The following is a 27,286-nucleotide window of genomic DNA, read 5'->3' as shown; positions in this document are numbered from 1 at the left end:
TTTAGTTATATTTGCACTTCTTAATAATTTAATAAACTATTTTTTATATTCAACGAATAATTCCCAAAATTTAGAAATGTAACATTCTTTATGGAACAATAATCAATTTAGAAAGTGAACCTAATTCTTTGATGGCAAAGTGGCATTTTTTTGTTGCGGCCCAAAATAAGTACTTCATTACCATTTTTTTCATTGAATACAACAAAATTCTAATTTCCTATATACCTACTACGAAATTAACTAATAGTCATGCGACTAAAGCGTTTCGGAAATTTGACTATTATTGAAGACTGTCATTTGTAGTTTGAATCAAGGTACCAAATTTGTATTATTAACCTGGTGAATCACCGTAATTTTGTCATAAAATAACTATAAGTATAGCTACTTTAATATTAAACATAATTATGGTCGATATGAATAATTAATAAATACGTTTTAATTATTGGTAATAATGCTTGTAAAGCTAATATAATATTATTATGATGTTAGTACTTGACATTTTATTTCTTCACTAAGAGTGGTGGTTTTAATTTTTAACCTAACCGACCAGTCAGTCAAGATATTATAATAGAAATCAAACCATAATAATATATGTAATAATATATATAAAATAATATATAAATAAGGTTTTCTGTAATTAGGTTGTCACGTAAATCTTATTTTTACAGAAAAGGTTCAAGAAATTGATAGTTGTTTCTGAGTAATAGCCATAATTACATAAAATGGCCGTTTCAAGACCATCTCGTTGCAAACGCTCGGTCAATGTACTGTTGCACCGACAATGCAGAGGTCAAAAAGCGTTAAATGCAGTTTTGTATGCCGTTGACGCGTTTGCTGTGAATAAAATCCACCGTCCCATTATTTCTATAATCTAAGATGCGTTCTATAATAAATATTATATCGGTATCATGTTTTGTTATAAGTTATAACATTAATTGTCATTAATAATTATAGAATCATTTTAGTATGGTTGAATTGTGGTAACTATAAAAAAATATTATATTCTCCACATTGCAACACAGTTAATATAAATTATATTAATTTCTATTAATTGGTGGATGGCTATTTTTGTTAAATATTTATTCCTGTTATATTGTGCGAAATGCTACAGCCTCATTACAAAGACTTTGTTAACAATTGTATTACATTTGGATCGATACTCCACTGATCGTATCAATTAATTAATAATTATTGTTAATTTAAGTCACTTTCTTGATAATAATATCGTACTATCTAGAAGTCGCATGCATTTCGACGCCAGTAGTGATCACCCCTTTCTCCAGGTTGCTCGGATATATTTTAACAATGTTAGAAGTGTTATCAGTTAAATATAACTATCGACTAATAAAACGATCTATAAAATTTAAAAACATATTATATTATATTCAGTGTTGCCAACTTAGCTTTTTTCTTGCCAGATCTAGCATTTTTAAATAGGCGCCTAGCTTGTAAAATTTCCATTTGGCGTATGGCGTTAAATCTAGCATTTTTAGACACCACATACATCTTAAAACTTTTCGTAATAAAGCTAAAATATTACACCAGATTTCCTTGAAAATCAACATGATATACATGCTTTATAAATCTTGCTAGTAAAAAACACCAGATGGCAGTGCCACCCGTCAATATTCTCGTCGTTCAGTGTGTTTAATATAGAAATATAATGTGTGCGTCTGTATATTGTGCCTTGCTTACAGACAGATAATCAAGACAAATATATATTACCTACATCTTATAATTAAAATACACATCCAAAATGACGACTTCATTTCTTACCTACATTAATTGTATATGTTATCTGTTCTATTTTATCTGATATTATATATTTTATCTGTTCTATTAGTTGTAAAATACTAAATTCTTTTTCGATATTTGTTCTTGTACAAACGATGTTTATTTATAATTGTGACACATATTTTTGAAATATTAGTTTCTAGACACTTTTTCAATTTTGAAAAAATCTCACATTTTATTCTGCCATCTAGCTTATTTTCTTACCCTATATGGCATATTTTTGTGAATGCTTGTTGGCAACACTAATTATATTTTTTTTTTTTTTTTGAATTATTAATAACCATGTCCTTGCTTTTTCGTACAAGGTGGTTTGTTAGTAATTTTGAACAATCACAAACACCCAGGCTTTGAGAAAAACACATAAATGTTTTTGTCGTGACCGGGAATCAAACCCAGAGCTCTCGGGTGGAAGGCCAGCGCCTTATCCACTGCACCACGAGAGCCGCCTAACACTAATTATATTATACCTTTCGTAAAATAAAATTCTAATGGAAGCAAATGCTAATTATTCAATTAATTCTCTAACTCGAAATAAAATAACAATGGCAGCCTGCCAATGGCGTTTGCTTTGATTATTTAATATTTTAGTACTTACTATTATTTGTGATCTTTCATTTGAATTGTTAATTTTAATATAGTTTGTGACATTAACGCAAGGCGTTTCTTTAGCTCTTATCTCTCCAATGAGCTCAAAACGTTGATGAAATAACAGGAAGAACACACTGTGGTAACCCAAAAACATAAAACAATAACAAAAAAAATTATGAGTAGGTATATAAAGCAAGAAAAAATTCATTAAATTCAAGACTATTGGTATTGTAATGTAAATTCTTATGAATGTATTTTTTTTAAACTCAGACGTGATAATAAAGGATATGTATATATGATAAATACCAATATATAAATTCTCATCACTAAGTAAATACGGAATCTCTTGAAATGATATCACCAATTAAAAATAAAAATAGAAAAATCCATATATTATCACCATATATTTCCATATAAGTACTATATTACTTTACGCAGTGAAAGTGCTATTTTAGAAAGTTATGTAAAATGATTTTATTTAATTTGACTTTCAACCTAAAACATTGACATCTATCCATAATCAATATTTTGACCTACTTAAATAACACGTTGTTTTACTATATTCCACATCCCAAACTATTGTTGACGATATTTAAGAGAATGGATATCCAACCAAATTATAATGTTTGGTCACCGAAAAATTTCTTGTATTAAATTTAAATAAAATAATGTATGCATATAAATATAAAAAAAATCTTCAATATTCGACTTCGGAATTAAGCTCATACCTATGTGGGGTTACTGCCAAAAGTTGGTAAGTCTCGAAATTATATTATAGAGTATTTTTTTGCAATTTGAAGTTTGGCAAGCCCTCTAAAATCAGGCATAATGCTAATTTATTTGTGCTTTATGTGCATGTTCCATACTTTATCAGACTAGGTACTTACCTTAAATTTTTGTCTAGCATACATATTTACATATAGACACATAATTCATTGTTCACTCTAAATTATCGATTTGTCAACTTTTGGCAGTAATATTATTATTATTCTTCTTCTTCTTGGTCGTGCACTCATGGCTGAGGATCGTGACCACATTTAAATTTCGCCATCCTTTGTGCGACCAAGACTTTCCATCCTTCTCGATCTTCCGCTTCTCTCAGGGCAGAATGGATGGTGCAGCTCTTTCACTTGGTCGCTCCATCGCATCCAGGCGCTCTTCCTCTGCTTCGCTTTCCCTGGAGGCTACCCAAAACTACCAGTCTCTCCAGGTTGTCCGGGTATTATTATACTATGCCAAATGTTATTATGTAGCGACCTCAATGGTCTAGTACTAGTCGATCTATAATCCTATAATAAACATGGTATTTTTAAATGTATTTTAATCATTATATTCTATTTAATATTAAATAAATATTCTATTTAATATTAAATTAAATAAATAAATAAATAAATATCGATATACCTTTATATAATATTTAAAATAAATATTGTAAGTGTTCATTCATATAATTTATTAACGATCACGATCGTTTCCGTTTGCTTAGAATAATACCAATTACAATTTAACAGACACCCCTGTCATTTTTGTCGTTTCTTAGATGAGATGAACAGACACTGTATGGGGTCCATAAGATAAAGTGACAGAGTAAGACAGAGGAAGATAGAGTAAGCAGGTTGCATTGAGTTGGGAAACAGAAAATGCAGTCGCTTAATTTATAAGTATCGACATCGAAGCATTCAAAATCCTAACAACATAACTATTGCAGTATAATGCCGGTTTATTGCACAGGTAACATTAGAACAAAGGTTCCTCCAAACATCTATATACCTAAAAAACACCACTGTTTTAGAGTAACTGTCGTGGAATCGCTCTAATTCTCACTAGGTACATTGTGTGTATGCCTTAATTTAAACATTTTTGGCGTATTTGTCCATTCCATATAACCAAAAATAAATAATAAAATAGTTAAGTAGATACCTAACAAATTTGCAGACAATTTGAAACTATACAATGAAAGGGGTCAGTATTCTGAGTTTGGATAAGGGCTGCACTTTGCCTACGGACGTCACTGATAGATCAAATTATCATATGATCCGTCTGGAAACGTTTATGTAGCAAAAAAAGTAGACAATGTTGACTTATTGACCGACTCGGTCAATTAATTTCTTTAATACGCCAGTGTAAAGTCCATTAGTAATTGATTGCACAATTGATATATTGTGGTTTGCTTTACCATAAATCATTACAAATCAAATTCCCAGTATTTCAATATTACTCGGTTAATACAGTCATATTAAAAGCATGTACCGCAGCGCCCTAGATTTGAATGCTTTGGTGGTAGTTTTTACAGGTGATGACATAGTTTAAACGCAGCATACTGCTCTCCCTTTATAACAGACGAACTGTGAAATATGCATTTAGTTAGTACATTATTATATGTATCAAAGACCATACATTGGTTGTCTTGAACATTACAATATAGCTATGAAAATTAGAAACAGGTATACACGTAAGTATGTCAGTGTGATACGTTTTGTTCTTATGGATAAAATTCATAGAAATACCACAATTTTACACAAAATTAATATGTCAATCGTTAACACAAATCAGAAATCTTCAAGGTGTTTTAAATTTAAAACTTTCACTAGGCGATCGATATGATTTGTTTTTCTAATTTATGGGACATTAAAAAAAGATCAAGGTGATGGCACAATTTTCTTCTTTTATGATTTTTAGTTTTTAGATACTTTTTCACGGTCTATCATGTGAACATGAATATTTAAATCAATAAACTCAATCATATGTCTAATATATTCACCTTTTTAGGAACAGTCCGGTAAATAGGTAATCAAAACAATTATTTTAAGTAAAAGAAAATAAAATATGTAGTTTTTACTTATTCTACATATTTTAACAAACATGTTTTGTCCACGAGGGACTGGCTTAGACTGAGAGAGACATTATTAACTGATTAAAAAAAATAGAAGAATTAGTATTGATTGTTAGTCTGATAATGTGAATGTAATATTAATTTACTAAATGAATATTGAAGTTCTGGAAATAAAAATGACAGTTTTCACTCTTATAAAATGTCAAATCAATAAAAAAAGCATTACTTTTTCATGAGTAATAAATAACATTCTTTCTTTCTTCTTTTTTTTTTACCATGTCCAATCATAATAGAATCATATTATGGGCATCCACAGAGTGGATATTTTCATTTAGTAACAGATTTTTGTTTTTCGAGAAATTGATGTTAGCCACTTGCCATTAGGTCCATACTCTGACTCCAAACACAAATTGAAAAACAATATGTATATTTGCCAGATCCCGGATTCAAACGTAGGACCCACGACATTATAAACCGACGTTTATGCCACTCAGCCATCGTGGGCGGCATTGGGCGGCATTTTATGTTAGCAAAACGCTATTAAAAAGCAAATATTGGTTTAAATGCATGCAATGAAATGTACAACAACATAATCAAAATAAAATTAATTTATTTTCAAACCTCAATGTAATTAATATGTAACAAAACTGTACCTTGAAACGTCACAAATCAATCTGTTTAACTATATTTAAAAGGTTTTGGAGGTGACGTGTTTTATATGTCGTATATAACTTGAAAAAAATTGACGAATTGAATAAGAACATTACATACTAATATGACAAATAAGTTGTTGCACAAACAAAATAGTTTTGCGTGCCCAAATTAATATCAAAGAATAGATTATTATTTTATTAGTTAAGAAAAAGTTGCGTATCTAGATTAGATTGGGCACTATTGACATGACATTAAATAAAAGTGTGTGTCAAATTCGAAATTTAAATTTGACAGGGTTAACCGTGAAAAAATATAAGTATTTTTTTTTGTTAATATCGGGAAATATAAATATTTAATTCGAATAATTCTGTTGGCATTTATTAGGATATTTTGAATATCGTGAATATTGGTTATATTAACCCGTGAGTCCGGAATACTTAATTGATTCACAGTTGCTTCTCTTCCAAATGTGCATAACTAATCTGCCCTTAGTATGCCAATTCGTAGGATAATAACTGTGTGCAATCAAATATTTTAAATAAAGTCTGCTGAACTCGCTCAGTGTACTTCCACAATATACTTTATGAAGTACTCTTATTCCTGCACTACTTTTGATTTAAATATTTTTATTTTTATATAAAAATTGTTTAAATTTTCTTTATTTTTATGCCATTAAATTTGTCATTTTTCATGCAAAAAAAATATTTTTTATATTTTATTTTAAATTTGAACATAATGAAATTAAGTACTGTATGGAATTGACACTTGACATCGTAAATAGCTTAAAACTTGTACCTAACCGGGAAAAAAACGTTTTTTTTTAACGGTACATTTTCAAATACGCGCATTAACATGATCTTACTCCCTACTTCTCTTATCGTTTGTCAATTTATTAATCAATATGTCAATAGAAATGGCGTATTTCAAAAAAATACTACCTTATTCTTAGGTCAATAATTATTATAAAACAATCATTGTTCGTAGAATGTTTATCACATTTGAATGGTCAAAGACATAATTTATTATCAGTATCTTTGGAATTATCTTCAAATATGTTAATCATTCCCATTTTTTGATTTAAAATGCCTAATTCTTGTTAAATTTGGGATCAAAGAGATTATAAAATACAATTTTTATCGTAAATATTTCACTATATAATGTTAACATTAATTTTACTAATGGTTTTGTAAATGCGTTTAAAATTAATAAATCTAAAAAATCTTAACACCACTGCACATAGATGTACTGAAATATGACTATATTCTAATCGATCGAGAGGTTTAAAAGAATACTATTTTATGTAATAAAAATACTTTATGGAGTCATCAAATGTTTAAAATAAATATAAAGGATAATAAGGCTTCAAAATTATATAAATAGATTACAACGTTTAAGGAATGTCCAGGGTTATGCTCTGAAAATACCATAAAAGCTTCATTTTGACCTACGTTGGGCATGTGGGCCCAGTGATGACCAATATTTACACATTTAATAGTTTTTAGATGTATGATTTATGTATTGGTTGAAAACAATTTCCTCCCCAATCTTTGTTCTCGTAAAACCCATGGTAATAATTATAACTTTTTTTAATGTTAGTTTCTCGCCCCATATTTCCATATTGTGAAAATCTGTCATTTTTCTGCCACCTAGCTTGTGTCCGGCATATTTTTGTGAATGACGTCTGTTAGCAACACTGGAGTTAACATGACAATTAATGTTTTTTTACCGTCTTATACTTTTACAATATATGAGAATGTATAAGGAAAAAAACTTTAAGCATCTAATTTATTATCTGTAGTAGGTATATAAAAATAGTTAAAAAAAAATGTGCTATATAGATAGCTGGTTTTTGTTATACCTACTCTTTTGAGTCACTTATGTTAGTAAAAAAATGTTTTTAGTGTTACTAGTTCTTTGCTATGCTGACATGTGATTCCAATGCATTATCTTTGACCTTGTTCATGGCATTACTTTACGGTTATATTATTTCAAAATAGTCACACTTGTTAAAGTGATGTCGTAGGTAAGCATCTATCACATCATGCCGTGTTACAAATTACTTACAATATATTATATCTTTGTTCCGTTATTCAAGTATTCGTTAGAAAACCGTGACAAATCGTTTTAGTAACGATATTCAATACGTCGGTTATTCTATTAAAAATCATTTCAATAGCTCGATTTTTTTAAATAAAGATGTACTTTGAGTCCTAATTACCATACGATGTAAAAATTATAATAATGGCGACTGGGGTTTGTGGTTTGAATCATGGTACCAGTGCTAAGATCAGCCATAAATAGTTTTATTTCAATGAAAACAAATACGTAAGACTGAAGACTGAGACAAAGTTTAGTGTGCACTATTTATGGCGTATTTTAACAGCCTACCTCCACCCTTCGCTACTGCAAGGTACCAATAATAGGTACTATATTTACCTTGATTACTGGCCAGCGTCAGGAATTTCTCGAAATTTAATTCTTAACGTCCTTGCACTTGTCAATAAATTAATAGACTATTTTTTATTAAACGTATCGATAAAGAAAAAAAACAGTTTATTGAGAACATAATATTATTTTACGAATATGGTTTTTATAATGCAAAAAAGCAATTTTCTAGGACAATAATGTAAGGAAATAATATTTATGTAAGAAAAAACTTTTTGACCATGGCCGATCCTAATAAGATCATATGGGCCTCCACAGGGTGGAGGTTTGTATTAACAGAATTTGTTTTTACGAGAAATAGATGTTAGCCACTTGCTCAAACTGTTAGGTTCATACTCTAACTCATACACAAATTGAAAAAAAATATGTATACAGAACCAGGATTTAAACCTGGGAGCCACGACGTTATAGATTATAGACCGATGCTTAACCGGCGCGGCGCGTCAATTTATTCACATTTTTATTTATAAAAAGTGAACGTAAAAAATATATCCGCAATTTTTTCGTATAACAAAAAAAATACTTGTTTACTTAGTCAATTTAACAGCTAGCTTAATCATATGTGAATTATATGAGATAAAAAAACATGAATTAAAATTTATAACAATTATTGTAATATTCAATCAAAATAAAAAATACTTTATTAGCAAAATTTGTTTGTGGAGAACTGCGTGTTTTTAAATAAAATTTCGTTAACACAAATATATATATATAATATGATACACACATATACAGTTTATTACCGAAAGGCAACATTATTCAGTTTTATAAGGTATCTATACGATTACAGTACTACATAGAATCGACGTGCTTCCACTTAATCAAAGTCAAGAAAATCTAACCAAATAATTATCGTGTATCGACCATAGATTGCATGCAGGAACACAAAATTAATTGGAAATGGCTTACCCTACTGAGTGTAGTATAATACGCTATGAATCGGTAGTGCGGAAAAATGTGGGATAAACTTAAAAACGTGTTATAGAATATGTTATTAATTTTAATAGTTGTATTATAATATTATGCATTAAAGTTTGTCACGTAAATGTAACGCGCATTCAATGTTTGAGACAGTTGGCGTGGCGCGCTTTGTTTTATTTGGGTTTTATCGTCTGACCGTCATAAAGTACCATGCTTCAAAATTTTAATCCATGGCGGTCGACCGCATGCGAATCCCTTTTATTGCAGCCCATTAATTACATGAGATATGCGTTCTTTTTTTGCGTTTTTCTTAATAAATCTTGACAAGGTTTAACAACATAATAAAATGTTTTCGTTGTATTAAATGTTACTTGTATCGATGAAAATAATGTCATTTATAATATTATACGATTAGTTATGTTGCCTTTGCTGTATCTTACTACGTATTATCGCGGCCATAACAAAGAAATGCACGTGTAAACACGTAATATCGTGCAAATTGCAAGATTGCATCCACGGATTAAAAAGTTCAGAAGCTTCTGAATTTTCACGTGACAATTGAACTGTGCGATATCTGCACCTGCGCAGTAGCTCGATAGTGGCAATCTGCTGGTAAAAAAAACAAACTACCGCGCTGTCTCATTTTACAGATTTTCACGACCTGTCAAATAGTACCATAAAATGACAACATCGCGTCTCGCTTACTCTTGAAGGATGAGATATTCGAGACAGTCAGCACTTTTACTTGTACACACTTATTATCGCGATAGTTTAAAATACACACGATTGGTGTAAGTAAATCCATGCACGTCTACAGGCGCTATAATACATGAATATAGTGTTGCTGTCATTCGCAAAACAGTTATTAATTAAATTATATGTGCGTATTATATATTTTGGTGGTTCCTTGAAATATATGGCAACTGTATGCAAAACATGTAGAAGATTTGTTTTAAGGTTAGAAAACATTCTGGCCACATTATTTTTTGTTACATACTACTAATTTTGGAGATAATACTTTTACACATGTACGCAAAGAATTTTCATTGACAGTTATAAAAATATGATAATGGGGCTAAGTAGAAACTTTAGATGCATATTTTTCTTTAATAATTCAGAATCTAGCTATATTTTCGTATGTTTATGGATGGGCTTTCTACCCGGTAATAATATGAATATACCGCCAGGCTACATTCTTTCATATACTTTATATTATAATAATGTAATTCCGTGAAGAATGTGAGAAATATGCAATATAAAAACTCTGAGAAAAATTAACCATGGTTATTTACTTCAACGCATATATTATTTACATTGATTTATAAGCGTATATAAGTAGGTCATCAACATCAAAACAATGCTTTTTCAGATTGTGATTATTATAAAAACCCATTTTATATAACTCATAAAAGGTAAGAATAAATTATGGAACACGCAATTATGGTATGAGAGTTTAGTTGAAATTGTGATTTCCCGGCTTTTTTTAGATTCTCAGGATTCGAGAATAATATTAAAATATGTGATATTCTAGATTTGACACTTCTGATTCTCGAGAATTCTAGATTGTTGCTTTTGATTTTATTTTATTGTTTATTTTTTACGCTGCCTTTTTTTCATCTAACAATGGCATAATATCAATTGATAACTAATTATTGATAGGTTAAAACTCAATCTAGATACGGTATATAAAACAATTAAATGTACGTAGCATATTTTTTAAACAGTAAACTATAATCGTTCGACTTTGAGTTACCTTCCAATGGACGACAAGAAAATTGAGTTGAGATTTTATTTCAAGTTAGTCGAGAGTAGGGAATCCAATCCCGAGCCAAAAATTTGATCCCGGGACTTCGGGATTACAATTTGACAATCCCAAGATTCCGGGACTGGCATTTTTTCCATAGTTAATATAATTTTTTTTATATATTATAGGTACAAATAACATTCATAAAATCTACTATTTAAGACATTTATTGTTAATATTATGTACGTTCAATCTTGGAAATACATATGCTTAATGCAAAGAGATTGGACTCACAGTCTTTCAATCTCTTTGGTTTAATGGAGTAAATAATGTTTCTATAAAATAAAAAATTACATATTGTGTTGAATAAAATTAAAGATTTAAGTAATTAAAACATTATTCTGAATGATATGCCCGAAATAATCTCCATAATGGCATTTTCTGGTAGTGCGCAATGGTTTACTTTCTATAAAAAGAAGACAGCTTAGGTGTAAATGGCTGAAACGTCTGAAGGTTCGTTTCTTTCAACCTGAACGAAACAAATCAAATTAAACCATAGACTATATACATACAAATTGTATGAGTAGAAAGTTGACCGGAAATGGTTTGAGATTTGACGTTTGGTTCAGTGTATCATTGAAAATCAAACCGTTCTCGGACCATCAGAAATGGTTTGACATGAAACGTCAAACCGATTCGGACGATCCATAGACTAATGGCAATCTGTCAAAATGTTGATAAGCATTATTCAGCATTTATATATCGTGAGGTGTTCATATTAATATGTTAGACATTTACACCATAGAAGTTTACTTGAATTATGTATATTATAGATTAATAATCAATACCTATTATTCATAAGTAACCATACGCGAACAAGAAGCCGCTTTTGGTCTTATTATCTCAAAATCCAACCATATTTTCTATGCAAAGAGTTCGATTTAATATCATTACTATAATTATTATGTCAGACCAAGAATTTATTTTCATTTTATTTATATTTTGTAACGGAATTTCCAAACTACAAACTGTGTTAAATCAACCCGGAATAATCTTTATATTACCTACCTAACGAATTTTATCAATTTAATATGTTAGATTGTCGTCTAAGTCACAAAATCATACTGTCGACATGAACAAGTGGTCAATTATAAAAAGCTCTTATCAAAAGTAATTTTTAAAAACTTTTCATACCTATAAATCTTATAAATTAACTAAATGACTACCTATTCACGAAGCATTCTTTATATTTTGTACATTTAAAATGAATGAATACGAATTTGTATTATTGTAGACAACGGTAGGAGGTTAGAATTTTATAACAAGTGGACGTTTCAATAAATATGTTTCTGTTTTAGAGACTAATATGTTATGAATTAATTTTAAGTACTGGCAACGCTAATTAGTCGTCAGAAAAGCGTTTCCGTGGACATTTACCAAACGGTCCCAAACCAAACGGTTTGATTCAGGTTGAATGATACAGACTTCTAATAAATGTTTCTTGATTTATTTATTATATTTTTCAAATGTTCTGTTGTCTGTGTCTAATGTGTATTCTATTATCTGCATCGTACATGTTATTTGGAATTTTTAATTTATGTTAAACTATTTTCAAATCTAAACGATTTTCATTTATAAAATTTCGTAAAATCAATATTGTGTTTAGTGTTTACATTATATTATATGAGATTGCTGTTTCTGATAGTAAAGACTTATTGAATGGGTTAGCGAGATCAAGCAAAGCAAATCATGGTTTATGGCCATTCCTCTTCATAAATCTAATTAGTCAGCCAAATATGAAACTGCCGTAAAACGTATGAGATCATGGTGGAATTACTTTTTTAAAAGTGCGAAGCATTGTTTTTTCAATCTTTCTCATTTTTATTAATTTTATGTGAAAAAATATAATGAATTGGCAACTTATACATGGGTAATAAATCAAACTTCATTCAAACTCAGTTTATTTCTAATGTAGTTATAAGTATTTTTGCTGATATATTTTCGTTTTTATTTTATTTTCCATAAATTATGTTTACGAATCCCGGGAGTCGAAAATAGTTCGGGATCCCGGGATTAGAATCCCTAGTCGAGAGGTATTTAATAATAGGTAAATGAGTTATACGATTGAGTTTCCAATATACGTATTTATTTTTATATTCAAGATAATTAGAGATGGAAGGCTAGGAGAATCGTTGGATATTCTTCATAGTTTCCAAACACTCTAATGGAATAACTTAACCTTGAAATTGCGCAGTTTGCAATTTCTTCTACTGCACATAAATTACATAGGGTAAATTTAATTATTGCTCGTTATTATTTAAGACTGTTCATACATGAAGCCTATTGCATCGCTTTCTCTCACTCGGCGTTATTCCAACTATGTCATGTCAAAACTATCGAACTTCACGCTTATGTCGTATGTTTATAATTTGTTTATTTAAGGCTATACTTCAGTTGAGACATTGTCTAAAAAGATCGTGGATACGCGATGCGCGGATTGTGAAAATGACGCGTGCCGAAAGAAATATAATTTGTCATAAAAATCCAACATGCGTCCATTTAATGTTATGTTTATTGTTATATTGCTAATAATAATAGTATATATATTGACATGTCTTCTTTTTTAAGTACATAGGTAAAGTTTTTTAGTCATCTTTACACGATTTAAGAATATTTTCATCCGACGAAATGACAAAACAAATCGACGTGCGCACACTTCGACCGTCAGTCTCAGATTGGCGAGTCCAGGCGACGAGTGAGAAATTTCGTCGCACCTACTGTTGAAAATTATTTTCAGTTTCACTGAAGTACGCTCTTTAGAAAATAAAACATTGTGGACATAACAAATCAAAATTCAGGACGTACACATTATGAGATTATAATAATAATAATAATAATAATAAAAGATACATAAACAATTTTATACAATAAAATAAAGTTTCAAAAATAAAATGTCTTTGGGGAGTGCATTTACTAGTCTTGCACCCCTCGCTAATGGTGTCTGAAAAGCTTGACTCGAGGAAATAGTTCTACAATAGTAGTGCAGTTTATATTTTACAATAATCATCTGGTAAAATGTAGATTAACCAAAATACGTACGTGCGGTTATCTGACACTTGACAGTGATAAAGCCGACCTTGTGAGATCGGACGACGCCTATTGATTTTCTTTTAAATTTTATTGTGACAAAACTACGCGAAATTACAAATTTACATAAAAACGTGTTTGTTTTCTTTAATTTATTCCGGTCATAATAATAGATCGGTTTAGAAACCTTGCCAATGCATTATCAAGATGGTGCCATTAATAAAAAGATGCTTATATTATAAATGTAATAATAAAGCCGATCAAAAGATCTCTTTTATTATTATTTAACACTGCATTATAAATACAAGGTCGAAGATATTTTTAAAATTATATTTTAAACGTGTTTTTTTATTTCAATAAATATGTAATAGAAATGCACCTTCAAAATAATATATAGATAATAAGTCAATGAAAATAAATTTCAATATCAATTTGTTATTTCTATTTTTATTAATATTAATATTTCTATTTTTGCACAACGGTTGAGTAGTGACAAATTGTCCGCATCCCAAATTCGAAGTAGTGGCTATAAGTTTTGCGTCTAAAAAAAATATAAGTATAACTATTTAAATACAATTATTTTTAATCTAAATAAAGCAACTTTCCAATATATTACATAATAAAGTATGTTAATATAACCCATTCGTGTTGCCGAACGCCTCGGTTTGGTGAGAATTGACCAGGAAAATAAAGACTAATCTAGGATCCCAGTTAAGTAAATTCCTTCATTTGTATCACATCTGATTTTTATAAGATAGGTTGAGGAGATACGTAAGCAGGCCTGGTAAGAGTTGTTAAAAAAGCTCGTACACCTAATTCTGGGGGAAAAAATATCATTAGTTTGCCAAGGGTTGGAAAACAATTTGTCAAAAAATCAAAACAGCTTAAAAAAGTTCACAAATTTAACGTTTGGATATAAAAAATATACACTCTTGAATCTGATTTAATACGGATGATTTTATTGATAAAAAACTGAAATAACGATAGTTCCCAATATCAAATGTATTGTAATCCCGGTTCAGATTTTTTTAATAATTCGTCTGTATCTACTATCATTATTGTATTGATTATCTTTGAATATATACCAATTAAAATATTATAATTTGTACAATATATAATAATGATATTATAATCAATTGTTGAGCAGAAAAAATCTAATTACTAGGTAGTTGATTTCAAACTGTGAAGGTTAATAATAATTGCATTCATTATTACCTCCACTTAGGTTATGTTTTATTACAAAATGTGTCTACTATGTACTAATTGCGAATGCAACAGTTGAATGGTATTTATTGAAAATAAATATATAATATTATTTAATGATACATTATCATGTCACACCTTGTGTATTTCTTATTCATAAGAAAATAAACGGTAAATCTGTTGCCTTCTAATAAATTTTATTGTATACTATAAATTAATTCTTCTCCTCCTTTCTCTAAGTTTCTTTTCGAATCATCGGTAAAGGGGAAGGATTATATATAAGTACACATAGTGATAATTCAATAACCACGAATTATAACAAATAACAAAGCAGTCTTTAATAGGTTTTTATAAAACCATATCATAGGCGATATTCTGTGTAAAAAATCCGCTAAGAACGAAGATCAGTCCTGTCAAGACCAATATCCTTATATCTATCTGCATGAAGACAAATTATACGATTGTTTATAAACTTTTCCGCTACACAAATGATCGAAGGTACACAAATATTTGCGTGAAACTCATCGCATATTTCCAACTACAGAAATATCCATCAAATTAAATGTAGATAGGTTGAAAAGTCAATATTGTATAAACTTACGTGTTTTAAATAGAATAACACTCGATGAGACTACGCATTGATTTCTTTAAGATTAAACATTTAATTTGTATATACAAATCGATATCCTAGTTATATACAGAATTATTCTGAGATTAATGGTCATCAGATAATGATAATTCAAGAATCTTGATTTAGGAAAATAGAATTAGCAATGATTAATGGAAATTAATGGAATAATGAATCAACTCAGACATTCTCAGATACAATAAAAATATTGATCCATTCTAGTGGCGAACATCTATAAATAGTTAGTACTGGTCCTAGAAGCAGGTGATAAAGCAAATATTGCCATGATGGTTGCTGACTTCCGTTAGGGAATGGCACGAGCAGAAGAAGAATCCTAAAAATAATTATTCGATTTATTAACGCATTCGCTGCTGAGTAGATAATGATTTTTTAATTAGCACCTTTAAAATGCACGTTAATTACATCGATCGGCCGCCTGGTCATTACGCGCATGTGCGTCTTCAGCGTCCAAAGTATAAAGTGAGTCAGCATTGACTTGGTATATTTCCATTTTACAAAAGATAATACATATTAAATTAATTTATACAGGACGTTGTTTTACATCGATAGCTATTTCGGTTATAACACCATTATGAAGACTACCTTTATGACACATTCGAGATATCTTAGAATTGTTTTTACTAAATTATAAAGATAAAAAATTCAGTCGTTTCCATATAGAACTAGGGTATCTAAATGTTTGTGAAGAGTGCCTATAGATTTTTAAACAGTTTTAAAACATTCTTATTTATTTACGCGCAGATGTGTATCTTGATGGATCAAATCAACAAAATCCGGATACCTAATTATTATAAAACAGTACAAATTTGTTATAATGTCATTATCATATAATTTCTAGAAAAAGTTTGTTCAGAGTTTAAGGTGAACGTGTTATTAAAGTACCTACTATTTATTTGCTTTGCTCTGTATGGTTTTTCATACAGGCATTTATTTATGTACATAATTATATAATATGTATGCTAAGTTAACATTTAAACCAAACAAAACGTGTAGCGACATTTAGTATACTGAAGAATAAGTAAGTAAAATGTGTTGTTTGACGTATTCTTAGATTAAATAGTTGGTTAAATACAGGCCCGGATTGGTACCTGAGACTGATCCTGAAAGTTTTCTAGTCAGTCGACATTTAAATATGCACATAACATTGAAAACAAAACAATAAATATTAAAACCAAGTATTGCCATGAAATAAATGACAAGTATTGAAATGAATTCTAAATTTAAATTACTGTCATATCATATTTCGAATATATACCTACATGCGTTGTGTGGATTGATGGATTTGCAATAAAAATGTTTAACAAAAAATGCATTTATCCGCGGTTTTTATTGCTATTCAGCTAGGTCAATTCGCTCCCGGTTACATTTATTACATGTTTACTTTGTGCTAATTAAAATTAATGCTATGCAAAGGTCAACCGAAATGTGTATTGGTATCTTAATTATAAAAAAAACAGTATTTTAGGTTAACTGTGCCACTATCTTTCAATCAGCTATAACATTAATTTACAAAAAATCAAATTAGATTAAATATTAGCATACCAACCATATTTAATAAATTGAATTGCTATCAGTTTTCAAATAAAAGCTTTTTATATAAAGAACTACTATTAAAATTAAAAAAAAACAAATAAACAACATCAATGAAAACACAGAGCAATACTTAAATCATACTGCAGTTATGGTACGGCTGATACTAATTATATTAATATAACTTGAACCTCAATTCCCGTCGGGTGTCATATTTTTTCTGAGGTGTTTTCAAATGATGTATATTCAATATATAGAACGGCACATCCTCAAATTATGATAATATATTAGTTGAATAAAATAAATGCTTTATTGAATTATTAGCAAGTGCAAGTACGTTTCACGGAAACTTTGCTGTTAGAACAGTTCGTATACAACTAATATCCTACAAAGCAGTTGCACTGGGGAATTTATTGCTCTTACTCATCGAGACAATATGCAAACTCCTTCTATTTTTTAGTTTAGTTTATACACCACTTCAGCCTCATCCCAGCTTAATTCTCAGCTCTTCAATTAGTATCCCAATTATTACAAACCAAAAATGATATTATAAAAAAAAATGAAAAATATCTGTAAAATATTTTTTTTTATTCGCTCGAAACATTGCTGGTCTGGTTGGTAGGTGGTATGAAGGTGAACTTAATAAAGACGCCTCGTTTCTCATAATATACATGAAAACTTTTTAAGATTCTTAATATTATTTCTCACACTTATGCTAATTAGGTGCATTTGGACCAAGTAAGTCCAATTTAATATAATAATAACGAGTTAGGCATTTATAGGTATACCAATATTTCTGAGCTCTCTCAATTATTCATATTATACATATCGAAAGTTTTGAACATAATGATATTATTTGATAGTTAATTATTATTTCTGTTGTCGGTTTATAAGGGAAAATAAATATTTAAAACTCCTGTCATGAAAAATATCCATTTATAACAAATTTTTTAAAGGTAAATTTTATTATTGTGTTTTAAAGACTACGTTGACGATTTTTACTATATACTGCATTCGTGAAATCAGTCTAAAACTAAATAAACATCATCAACAATATTTTCTATTTCAATTGAGTTTTTAAAATGAATTTAACACATTTCAAGGTCCGTTCATACCTACTAATATCAAACGTGTCAGACATGTAACGAAGCAGAAACGATATTTTCGACAATTTTCACACTGACAAGCACGACAAGCATGTAGGAAGAATCGCTTCAGAACGCTCTGTTCATTTGGAACATGTTAACCACATATTTTGAATATCTGACCATGATCGCACTATTACTGGATGAAGAACAAAAAACGATATGAATAAAGAAAGACAAATGAAGACTTTAATACAATAAGCAAAGAGTATTTGAATGCCATAGACATTTTTCCTATTTTCGTATGATTTGCATTTGAAGCTACATTGGATAAACTTAAGCTTTTGCTTACTACAGTCGTGGCTTAAGGTACCCAAAAAAAATTAGGTGCTCACCGAGTTCATGCTCTTTATGATATAATTAATCCAATTCACTTTTAGTACAAACATATATACTCATCTCATCTTTATAAAATGTATAAGCTAGTTTTATTGCATTTAATAAACTTGCGCCAACAGATCAAAGTTTCTACATACGTATTGGTTTTATGTTTAATATGTAATTATGTTCAAAATACAGTAATATAGCTAGGTTATAAAAAAACTATGGCTAAAATGTCAGATTGTGAAAAATCTGCATAGGTTTAAGTATTTGGAACGCTATGACAGAGAACTTCCTACGTTTCAAGTGAAACCGTTACTATAACCAAACACGGAAAAACAAAGAGAAGGACTAGAACAGACAAAAAAACTTAGTTTCTTTTATTTTGTTAACTGTCAATTCATGGTGGAACTGCATTGTATTGTTGTTTAATTTAATAAAACGCATTTTTTTTGTAGTCTGTATGTCTGTCTATAGTGATATGGATGAACCTTTTTCATATATCTCTATTACACAATTTTTGTTCGCTCGAAAAATTAGCACAGTGGACTTTATTGAATTTTCATGATATAACACCCAGCTGCATATTTAGAAAATTCTATGTGTCTATGTGACGTCCATTTCTCGTAAAAACGAAATCTGTTAATACAAACCTCCTCCACTCTGTGGAGGCCCATATGATCATATTAGGATCGGACATGGTCAGATTGTTGATTGACTGTGTCTTTTATTGCGAACCAATAATATACATAAATATATAAGGCAATATTTATGTGGTGTTGTACAGTCCCATTAATATTAATAAACTTATTCAGAATATGTATACAAAGAAGACATTATGTTACGTCTTTAATTTATCCATAATAACTCTAACTGATATAGAAACCTCTTCATGAGGCGGCCCAGATCTACATAGGAGTGTAGAAACAATTAAATAAAAATAATAAAATAACTGTATATATGAAAACAATTATAACATACTTAACGGCCCACGTGCTCGTCGTAGGTCAAAATTGAGTTTTTATTGTATTTTCAAACCATGATCCTGGACACTCCTTAAACGTTGTAGATAATCTATTTATATATTTTTGAAGCCTTATTATCCTTTATAGTTATTTTAAACATTTGATGACTGCATAAAGTATTTTTGTTACATAAAATAGTATTCTTTTAAACCTCTCGCTCTAATGTTTTAGAATATAGTCATATTTCGGTACATAACTGTGCAGTGGTGTTAAGATTTTTTCCGTTTATTAATTTTTAAACGCATTTATGAAACCATTAGTATAATTTATTACGAGATAATTTTTGTAAAATATTCACGATAAAAAATTATATTGATAATCTCTGTGATCCCAAATTTGACAAGAATTAGGCATTTTATTATTCAAAAAATCGGCAAGATTAACACATTTGAAGATGATTCTAAAGATATTTATTATAAGCTATGTCTTTGACCATTCAAGTGTGATAAACATCTTATGAATAATGATTGCTTTATAATAATTATTGACCTAAGAATAAGGTAGTGTTTTTTTGAAATACGCCATTTATTTTGTCATTCCCCAGTGGTTAAGCTACAACATACGGCCGTAGCCATAAATTGACAAACTATAATTGAAGTAAATAAATAAATAGATTATCTACAACGTTTAAGGAGTGTCCAGGATCATGGTTTGAAAATATAATAAAAACTCAATTTTGACCTTCGACGAGCATGTCCCCCCTTAATATTATTATAAATGTATGACAATATTCATTACTTTTCACACGTTAATGGCGGATGCTTATACGACAATATAATATTAAATACGAATTATAAATTAATATGTCACTGATTTAATGATACATATTTTATTATTACACCTTTATGCTATTTAAAGTCAAAACCATAACATGTAATAAGCAAAATAAATTGTTAATAACATTAAAGAAGTTATTGTGAATTGATTTTCACGCCGTTTTTTGTATGAAATCGTATTGCTAATTGATTAAACCATAAAACAAAAGAGAATAAATATGAGAGGTACTTTAGTTCCCCGATTCACAAGCTACAATTAAAATAAAAACACTACATACTCATTACAATAAATATTGTATAATTAATTAACTATCCTACATACTTACTGGGAGAAAGTATTGCGATCGAAATAATTCTTACCTTTTATAAATTAATATGAATTCAACATTGCATATTTTTTTTCAAAATAGAAGTTAGTTAAAAATCGATTGCAAGATTTGTACTGGACAAACAACCACCGGAGAAACAAGAATACGAGCTAATAAAAACGTTGTAAAATGTATTGTATAGCAAAACAAAATTGCCCGTATTCTTATTTGTCACTAAACACTAGCTGGGCAAGGGTTGGGCGGTTTACACGTTGCGAGCGCGAGTGAATTCGTGATGAGGGTACGTACTAACGATTAGTAAATAGGATGGGTTTCTATTCACTCGCATTTGCATTTTTACTGATGTTTATTGGTATTCGTCATGTTTACATGTGTCAGTATTAGTGTGAGTAACGAATACTAATTATCAGTACTAAGCCATTGTAAACAAGCCGTATCCTTTAGTTTATTTATTTTCATCGCAAGAATAATAATTACAAAATCATTTCAGTCAAAAACGATAAAATAAACTGATAACCTATGGATATATTTGAATGATTAATCTTCATCGAGTCTGATAATTTGGTTTACATTTCCAATATCGTTCGTTTCGAACGGCCTGATGGCTGATTTGAATGCATTACGATTTGTTCCGTTGTGAAGACTTACGATACGCTTGACAATATTTTATGATATTTCGTAATATTTATAAACTCTTTCTAAAGTTTCATAACAATAAATGATTTTTCCTAGTTTTACAGTTACAACAGTATTGTAAGGCGATGCCCAATTAAATAAATACGTTGATCAATCGATCGTAAAAAATCTAGGTCCACACGTTTGTATATTAGTAATTTAGACCATACTATCGTTGGTTTTATTAAGTTGTTAATGTTTCTGCATAATATTATAATTGGCGTTGTCTTCGCTTAAATATCTAAAAAAAAACATTTAACCTAACTAATGAAATATTTTGTTAAGCAATGTGAGATCTAGTTTCAAAACATATTTTAATTAAATCTAAAACATAAGAATTGAAACATTCCATTTTACATGGGTACATTCCAATTTACAGTTCAAAAGTTATATTTTAACGTATGTGTGTAATTATTAATTAAATTCGAAATTACCAAAAACTATGTAGATAGATACTTAACGTATAGAGATGTGGCATAATTTTTATTGTCACGTTTAGGTACTATCGCTACAATAAAATTATAACAATATGCATGTTCTAAATTTTATTGTCGAGAAAATTCAACGTAGGTACGTGTATTGTATATTATAGTTAATTTTAGCGACAATATAACTATGTAAATATAAAGGGCCCATAATGATATATTAATCGTAATGATTGCTAAAACCTCTTCAAGTAATACTCCGTTTACACGTGCGTGAATTTACTGCTGACAGTACGTATTATCGCGGCCATAACAAAAAAATGCACGTGTAAACACGTATTATCGCGCAAGTTGCAATATTGCATGCATGGATTTAAAAAGTTCAGAAGCTTCTGAATTTTCACGCGACAGTTGGACTCTGTGATATCTGCGTCTGTGCAGTATAACGATAGTGACAACATTGCGTCTCGTTTACGCTTGAAGAATGAGATTGACGAGACAGTCAGTACTTTTACGTGTAAACTGTTATTATCGCGATAGTTTAAAATACACACCAGTAAATCTATTCACGTGTACAGGCACTATAATTTCATAATATTGCTAATATTATATATCACGTACATAAGTCGTACCCTCGCAACTAAACTGCCATAATCCAAAAAACGTCAAACAGAGAAAATCAGCTTTGAAGTTTTTACCTTTCACATTTTTGTACTGTGTTTTTGAAATATGTTTAGATATTGAATGAAGTTTTGACTTGAATTTGATGACTTAGAGATATGAAATTTTCGATACATATACTATGGACGATAGACAATGAAACGTAGTAATTAACTCAAAACACGTAAATTTGGACTTGTGGCGGTTTAGTTTCGAGGGTGCGAAGTGTCCGTAGGTTATTGTATGTCATATTCATTTTGACTTTATTATTCGTTGACTAGAAGTTGAAGTAAATAGAATTCAAATTTATATTATGAATCTGCAAAGAATGACTTTTTAGAATATTGTTGAATGGCCACGTTAATAGTGTTAACTTTCAATTATTATTCTAAGCGAATAGGCATACTATCAATTGATAAATATTAGAATACAGTAAGTATAATGATTATATTTTTAATTGATAATGGTCGACTAAGCAGACAAAATCGATCCGTATCGAAAGTGTGCGAACTAATTTTATTATCTAGTAGATTTTGATTTTTTTTTAAATTAATGTTTTATTTTTCTTATTGTATCATATCCGTAACCGGATGTGGGCGTTTATTTTGAAAATAATTTCCTTATTTATCTGCTATGAGCGGGAACGTTGTGCTGAACTCAAACCAGTTTTTTGAGCCAGGATGTTCTTATTCTACAAACGTTCCTTGCTTACAGAAAATATTCACATGCATAATAAGATTCAGACGTTAGACATTGCAGATCTCGGGAATATCTTGTCTATATATATTGTTTCATATTTTTGTATGATACGTATTTAAATTATTACCTATTATCTGCTTACATGACGTATTGTATATTATTTTATTACTTCGTAGTGACTCGTATTTACAACAAAGTTATATTTATTTTTCTATAATCTAAAATTTAATCATAAGAAGGTGTGTTGAAAACGCTTATAAGTGTATAGTATAGTGCATTATTCATAATATGAAAGCTCAGGGGTGAAATAGAGGTGGTGGGTGAGTGCAAAAAGTTTTTCTTAAGAATATTAATAGACAAATTGTGGACATTTTTTTAATAACTCGCCCAAATCATATTCCAAACATTTCGCCATCGCCGTGGCTATAATGTATCCTAAATCTAATACCAAACATTAGTGGACCATTTGCAGATTGTGGGACATTGTATAGGTTGAAAGTGTAAGAAGGAAGTAAAATTCCATTGTCAAGTATCAAAATTATGGAGGAATCGAACCTTTTTAAGATTATAGTAATATTTTTGTACACTTCTCTCACAATTAGTGTGTTCTGTGTAGGTACTTGTGAAATCTCATACAGTGCAACTCTTTTTGCTGAATAATAATTTTTAAAAAATACGCATACCCACACAATATTTATATTGAATATACATAATTTGAAAACATCTCATGCATATACACACTAGAAAAAATCATTTTGTAGAAAATAATATGACACCCGACGGAAATTCAACCTGTATCTGATGGATTCGCGCCAGTACGCTTTTTCAATTAAGCTACGGGCATCTTGGTTATTAACGACGATTTTAACTAGAACCTAGTTGTTACATGAAATACTTATCGAATTGCGTTATCGAATCCAGCAGATAAAAATTAAAAGTCCAATTAAATTTGAATTTTAATTTTAATTAAAAAATCAATTAAAAGTCCCCGTAGCCATTGTGTTAAATAATATAGGCCGCATTTTTGTTACCGTCCCGGGTCACAAAAAACCTTGTTTTGCCCCTGTGAGAAGGCTATAAGGATAAAAATACATAATCATATTATTATAATTTTAAAGAACAGATTATCCCACCAAAAACATCTCAGAAACATTCCTATCATTTTAAGGTCACCATACCTACGCTTTCTGACGCAACTCAACCGTGTTGTCGGTTTTTAGATAAAACAGTTCATTTAATATGGTTGTTTGACTAGTGAAATATTACGGAAACTTACCATTTATTACTTTTTACGACCTACGTCTAATGGCTGAGAATGTGTGTCTTGTTTTTAAAATTGTCTAGTAAAATCAACACGCGATCATGAAAATATCTTATCACCTACATATTCTAATAAATTAATAATTTAAAATCATAAATAATGGTAGAAAAATAAAACTGGTCGTTCTATGCAATTTTTAAATATCTGAATAAATGAGTCGTGATCGTTTAATTATTTCGGCAATTAAACACCCGATAGGATTCCGTTATTACATAGACTTTTTATTTAATTTATTTAATTATTTGCCTGTAGGGTAACACGTGACAGTTACGTGATTTGATAAACCTAATAAACCTAAACACAAAGTAACCTAACATAAACTTGCTGATAAAACTTGTTACAATTATTATTGTAACCAAATTTTAAACCAACTGTGTACCCCAGTGGCAAATAGTGGAGGTAGGCTGTTAAGATCCGACATAAAAATATTGCACACTAAACTTAGTCAGTCATACGCATTTGTATGCATTGAACTAACTAAGGGAAGAAATTGCAGTGTTGGTCAGTTTTTAAAATTCAATATTAAGCCCTGCGTAAATGCCGCCATAATATAATAGTAAAAAAATATTCTTATAGGACATTTTATAGATAGTAGAATATTTTTTATCTATTATGGTTTGGTTTAGGCAAAATTAAGAAAAATAACCTACTCTAATAATATTACCTACGTGTATGTATTCTTAATTCAACGTAAACAAATAAGTATGACTGATAAAATTTAATGTGCACTATTTATATTGAATCTTAACGGCCTACCTCCACCCATCGCCACTGGTGTATCCAGTGTGCTCATTTAAAGACAGAAACGGCTTGAAATATAAAAAAACATATTTATTAAAAGTAGCATCAAAAATGAATAGGTAAGTACATCATTATGACAGTAATATTGTGCCAATTTCACAAATATAACATAATAAGGAACTGAAAAATGTGTAATCGAACCAACACTAAAGGTAATTAAACAATATGAAATAGTATCGAGGGTATACAGACAGAAAGTTCTGAGATAATCGCAAAAAGGACTTTAATTTTTTTTTCAAAGCGTTCTCCCACGTAGATTTTTTATGATTTAAAAACATTTTTTCTACATTATAAAGACTAACCTTTATGGCAAACACAATATACGACATGTTTCAAGTCCTGTATTTTGTATACGCAGAACGCATTAGGTCATTATCATGCTTTCTATTAGAATAAAAGAATAACAATATGATTTAATAATGTTTCTATTTTCTCACCATTATATCCTACGCCTTTGTGCGTTTTACCAGGATGTAGAGCGTAAAATTGTATGCATTTTAGCATTTAAAACAGAAAAACAGCAAAAACTGAAATAATGCGTTCTGTCAGTATACCCTCGGTATTATATTCTGATATAGCATATAACATCTCTATATTAGAAACAAATATGTTCTCGAATCTTGAAACATCTTTTCCATTTCGGATATTTTATATTTATAATTTTGAACCAATAATTATTCGCATATATTATAATGTTGTTGTTTTTACGTAAGAATAGTAAAATACCAAGGACATAGACATAACATAAATTATTATTACTACTAGTTTTGGTTTTGCAGATAAAACAGGAAAACTCGTTTTACCTGTATTGTATTATATAAAACTCCGATTCCAGAAAAAAATATTGAAAAAGTTATATCCACTTTTAGCAAAACAGTATGACACACCCAGGCGACCGACTGGTTATAATATGCTATTCAGTTTCTTGCGAATCACTACAAAATATCAAACAGTCATGCGATAATGGGGCATATCCAATGCACAGGTCCATGCCAAGGGCGGTTGCCGCCCGAGTATCAGCCGAAATTTGCCGTCCCCAAATTTATAGCATCAGGAATAAAATGGCTTAACATAAAAATATTTATATTATAGTAACATATACATTTTAACAAATTGTTTTCATAATATGTGACATATTATTATTACATATGTTATACGGAATTAAAAATATCATAAAACTAATGTGTAGGTATGTAGTCTTAGGAAAAATTAAATTAAAACACCAAATTTTTCTTTTTAATATATAAAATAGCACTATCCATATTTTTTTTTACATAAATCCGTGTGTATATTAAATAACCATTTTCGCTTTTGAGCGGAGCCACTGATGTCCCGTGGAGGTAGGCAGGTTGAGCGTCGCTAGTGGGCGGCAGTTACTCGAAAGGCGGCGAATCGAGAAGAATCATTTTGTAATATAGAATATATACTCAACAACGAAAATATCTTTCCTTTAAAAAAGTCAGCTCACTGATTGGATACAAAATGTATTAATTGACATAAACGGTTTAATAGGACTGTAATTGTTTATCGGGTTCGCGATGTCTAGTTTACTTCCGTTGCCCTTCGACGTCCTTTGTGACCAGAAACGACACGAGCACGGATGATAAAAAATATTGTACAAAAAATTGAAAGCATTATTGCGCTGCCCAGCGGGGGGAAGG

The 27,286-nt window shown here is 29.7% G+C and overlaps 1 protein-coding gene across 3 annotated transcripts in view; it reads left to right on the top strand.

Annotated features, from left to right (window-relative positions):
- LOC147072591 (epidermal retinol dehydrogenase 2-like) overlaps positions 1–27,286 on the top strand; it is an 89,898-nt gene that overhangs the window by 4,006 nt on the left and 58,606 nt on the right. The window contains exon 1 of one of the 3 annotated variants that reach the window (XM_085947005.1): positions 23,524–23,823. The exons of the other annotated variants lie outside the window; for them this stretch is intronic. The gene's annotated coding sequence lies outside the window, so the exon portion shown is untranslated. Of the gene's footprint in view, positions 1–23,523; positions 23,824–27,286 lie in introns of those variants that run through there. 3 annotated transcript variants of the gene reach the window in all.

The sequence above is a fragment of the Rhyacophila brunnea genome, unplaced genomic scaffold (genome assembly GCF_057557595.1).
Source record: "Rhyacophila brunnea isolate RB1 unplaced genomic scaffold, BYU_Rbru_1.0 scaffold_2, whole genome shotgun sequence".
Taxonomy (NCBI): domain Eukaryota; kingdom Metazoa; phylum Arthropoda; class Insecta; order Trichoptera; family Rhyacophilidae; genus Rhyacophila; species Rhyacophila brunnea.
Note: the sequence above shows the minus strand (reverse complement) of the source record. Positions and strands in the feature narration are given on the sequence as shown.